Source organism: Condylura cristata, unplaced genomic scaffold (genome assembly GCF_000260355.1).
Source record: "Condylura cristata isolate star-nosed mole 26May11 unplaced genomic scaffold, ConCri1.0 scaffold00023, whole genome shotgun sequence".
Taxonomy (NCBI): domain Eukaryota; kingdom Metazoa; phylum Chordata; class Mammalia; order Eulipotyphla; family Talpidae; genus Condylura; species Condylura cristata.
Genome location: NW_004567124.1, coordinates 17,505,615 through 17,510,390, shown reverse-complemented (window position 1 = coordinate 17,510,390; position 4,776 = coordinate 17,505,615). Strand labels below are relative to the sequence as shown.

At 40.8% G+C, this 4,776-nt stretch overlaps 1 pseudogene; it reads left to right on the top strand.

Moving 5' to 3' along the window:
* Nucleotides 1-662: 662 nt before the first annotated feature.
* LOC101618932 lies at nucleotides 663-2,144 on the top strand (annotated as a pseudogene).
* The last annotated feature ends 2,632 nt before the right edge of the window (nucleotides 2,145-4,776 follow it).

The following is a 4,776-nucleotide window of genomic DNA, read 5'->3' as shown; positions in this document are numbered from 1 at the left end:
AGGGCCAAAATTGATAGAATCAAACATGAGGAGAGCATCCAAAGTCTACATTTTTGGCAACTGAGTACAGCAAGTACTGACAGTCTAGGGACATGATAACTCTTAAGACCTATTTGGTGAAATTGCTCATGGTACAACTATATTGTGCTATTATACATGAAGGATGGATACAAAAGAGAAGAATCGGATAGTTTATAATCTAACAATTTTCCTTGCACTAAACAGTTTAAGTAAACAAAAGGTGCTGGTTGGTTTCCTACTGTAGTTACATAATTCTTAAGGGAAGTAGGAATTGGGGCCATTTCTTAAGGGAAGTAGGAATTGGGGCCATTTCTCTCTCCAGGTGAAAATATAATTTTATTCAGTATGCAAAGTAGAGTGTGTTCCAGATAAAATGTCAATATTTAATAACTTCAAAAGTTAGAATGGTGTACCATTGGACAGGATTAAAAAAAAATTGGACTTTACTTTTTTTGCAACTAGTTTGCCACCAAGCACAGGTGTTGTGAAAGTCACAGCTAAATTAATCCAAAGTGGGAATGGAAAAGATTTATATCAACATTATTATCATTGTTGGACACATTGATTCTAGTGAATCCACCACTGCTGTTCATCTGATCTACAACAGTGGTGAAATCTACAAATGAACCATCAAAAATTTGAGAAGGAGATGTGAGATGGGGAAGGGCTTCTTCAAGTATACAGGGGTCTTAGCTCAGCTGAAAGCTGGAGGTAAGCATAGCCTCCCTGGTGGCACAAGGGGTAAGTCTCAGCACTATTAAGCTACTGGCAGCCACTACAATATGAGTTTGATCCCCAGCCAGGGAGCTAACTCATATGACCCAGCAGACCTTTTCTGTCCCCCTCTTCTCCCCTCAACAGTATATTTCAGCATATCCACCTGTTCTGTTCCCCACTGTCTCTGGTGAATCCTCGTATTCCTCCCCCCATACCTCTGGCCTATACCTCAGTTCTTCTACATAAAAATAAAATATGTTAAAAAAAATTGCTCCCTATGGAAATTTGAGACTAGCAAATATTTTGTGACCATCATTAATTCCCCAAGACACCAAGACTTTATCAAAAACTTGATATCAGATACATCTCAGGCTGACTGTGCTGTCCTGATTGTGGCTGCTGGTGCTGGTAAATTTGCAGCCTGTATCTCCAAGACTAGCAGACTCATGAGCATTCCCTTCTGGCTTTCATACTGGGTGTAAAATAGTTAGTTCTTCCTGTTAATAAAATGGGTTCCACTGAGCCACCCTACAGGCAGAAGAGGTATGAGGAAATCACTAAGGAAGTCAGTACCTACAGTAAGAAAATTGGCTGCAACCCTGACATAGTGGCATTTGTGCCAATTTTTAGTTGGAATGATGACAACATGGTGGAGCCAAGTGCTAATCTGCCTTGTTTCAAGGGATGAAAAGTCACCCATAAAGATGGCAATGCCTATAGAACCATGTTGCCTGAAACTCTGGATTGCATCCTGTCACCAAGACGTCCAACTGATAAGCCCCTGTGCCTGTTCCAAAATTAATGGTATCAGGACTGTTCCTGTGAGCTGAGCTAAGGCTGGTGTTGTCAAATCTGATATCACCTTTGCTCCAGTCAGTGTTTCATCTGAGGTAGAGTCTGGAAATGCATCATGAAGCTTCGAATGAAGTTCTTTTTGGGAACAGTGTGGGCTTCAATGTTAAGAACATGTCTGTCAGAGATGTTCATTGTTGCATTGTGACTGGTGACAGCAGAGATGACCCACCAATGGAAGCTGCTGGCTTCATAGCTTGGGTGGTTATTTTGAACCCTCCTGGCTAAATCAGTGCTGGATATTCATCTGTGCTGGATTGATAACCAGTTCACATTGTTTGCATATTTGGTAAGCTGAAGAAGATTGATCATCAGTCTGGGAAAAAGCTGAAAGATGGCCCCAAATTCTTGAAATCGAATGATGCTGCCTTAGTTGCTATGGCTCCTGGCAAGCCCAAGTATGTTGAGAACTTCTCTGACTATCCTCCTTTGGAGCACTTTGCTGTTCGTGATATGACACAGACAGTTGCTGTGGGTGTCATCAAAGCAGTGCACAAGGCAGTTGGAGCTGCAAGTTCACTAAGTCTGCCCAGAAAACTCAGAAGGCTAAATGAATATTATCCCCATTTCCTAGCACCCCAGTCTTAATCATTGGATGAAGACCTCCCGTTGTTCTTTAATAATAAAAAAGACTGGTTAATGATAACAATGCATGATAAAACCTTCAGAAGGAAAGAAAAATTTTTTGTGGACCATTTTGTTTCTTTTGTGTTGCTGTTTCAAGTTATTAGTTTTTAAAACCAGTACTTTATTTAATGGAAACAACTTGACTAAAAACCTGTTGCAGAATTTTGAGACCCAGTAAAACAAAGTTTAATGAGAAAAAAAAAGGCTCCCATAGGCAAATATGGATTTATTATGGGGATAGATTTTTATCTCTTGGTGTAAGGGGGAAAGGATGTCCTGAAGGAACTCTGCAGTCTTGTGGACTCCACCCCCTACTCCAGTAAACAACTCCCAGCAATACCAAGGGAAGAACTGTGAGGACACAAGGGCGGAGCTGAGCAGGCATTCTGGACTTTTGGGTGTATATAAAGGAGCCGTGTGAGACATGCTCTCTCTCTGGACCACTTGGCCCTCTGGACCGTGTGGCTCTCTGGACAGCATGGCTGGTGCTGGTCGCTTGACTCTTGATAAGTTTTCAGTGTGCTGTTGGAGTTCCAAGTCAGCAGAACTGGTAGGATGCTCTAGTTAACAAGTATCTCTCTCTCTTTCTCTCTTCCCCTGGGTTGTTCCTTTTCTTTTCCCCTTTGTAAATAAACCCATTACTGACCCTTTCTATGTGTGCTTGCAGTACAATTGAATTTTAAGTGTGCGGTGAGGACCCACAGACAGGCAACCCAGTTCACACTGGGTTGCCATGTAACATTGGTATAATGGTATAATCAATTACATCATATTAGGAAAAAGGGTAAATACCTTTTCATTTCTATACAATAGATGATAAAATAAGCATCTTTTCTTCTTTGAGGTAAAAAAACCTAAATCTTATGCCAGGAAGGACTCAGGAAATTTGTTTTGAAGCCTGCACCATGTAAAGAAAATTTAATGTTAAAAAGTGATTGTTATGTTTCAGTTTAACAAGTTTATGTGGAGCCTCTACTTTGTGCCAGACTTCAAGAGAGTAAAGAGATAAAAGAAATGATATCCATACCCAAAGAGCTAGTTTCCAGTCTCCTAGGAATGATAATCAGACTATAAGTCAGTGAAAGGCTGATAGTCACCGATGTATATGATGTTCTGTGAGGTCCAATTTCAGAGAGATTAGATAGCTTTAGTGGAGGAGGTAAACTGTGAAGTAAGTGTACCTTGCAGGATGGATGGCTTTGACCTTTGGAGAAGCAACCAGAGGATGGAACAGGCAAAGACAGCATGAATCAAGGCACACAACTGGAGGCATACGAGGAGAAGCAAATAATCCATTTTCACTGGGACTTGGGATCTATATGTTTTGAGTCATGTAAAGTGCTTGCCTTTGGGGGAAATCATACAAGAAGTTGGAGGCGACTGAGCTTCCATTTTAACTAACTTAGCACAATGAAGGAAGAGGAAAGAGGACACCAGGAGAAGAAATTGGAAGTATGGAGCTATCAGGATATATCAGAATACCCTGTTTGCACATACACATGCCTGTATCTAGATGGTGAAAACTCCACTGAAAAGAATGATGGAAAAGGGTATTTTCAGTTGAGCAAAGTGTCATTATTGACTTGTGTGAGCTATGGTGGTTTTAATAGAGGGGATGGTGAGCATTTTAGATAAGGAAGTACTGAGAAGACAGCTTTGTCTCTCCTGAGAAGTGAATTTAAGAGAACAGAAAGAAATATATCTAGCCAAAAAGCAAAATGAAAGTGAATCTTAGAAAAAATGATTCCATTAAAAATGAACTAAAAAATGAATTAATGAGCTGCCTGAAGAGTCCCTACAGAGTGGCGGCCTAAAGCCAGGTGCTGGAGCCCAACAATGTAAGGTAGCTTGGAAGAGGGCCAAGTGTGGGTGCAGAGACCAAGGTGGGCAAAGACGACATCCACTGAAGAGAGAGGGTCTCTCTGGCACAGGGCGGTGGAGTCAGACCTGGTCAAGGAGGGTTGCCTATGCAGGTGAGTGATAATCTAGCTCAAGGCCCTGGAACTTAGGCAAAGTGATGATGGATCTTGAGCAGAACAGCAGCCTGGTGCAGGGTGAAGACAGTATCCAGACAGGAGAGAAGGAGCAGTCACAGGAGATTGTTTATATACAGAGGGTTGATCAAATAGGTAGACACATGAAGGATAATGAGAATTAGGTTTCTTAATGGAGAGGTGATAAATGAAAAAACTAGAATGAAGTAGTTGACATTTAACTGGAATTAGGAGTGTCAATGTGAACTTAATGATTTGGATATATACAAATAGAAAAGTGTGTATGTGTATGTGTGTGTGTGATGCATGCATATTCCATATAACCTGTATGTATGCACTAACGGGCCTGAGAACAATGACACATCATAGCAAAGAGCACATCTAATGCTTATTTCAAATCTTAATTTCAAAATGCTATTGTCTACTAAATGCAACCAGAAATAGGCTGCTTCCAGGGCTATTGGAAAGTATAAAATGAACTTAGAATGCAGCAAATGAAGTACAAAAAGAATGATTGAGATATCAAGAGAATAAAAAAGCCAACTGGAAGAGGCACTCAGTTGCC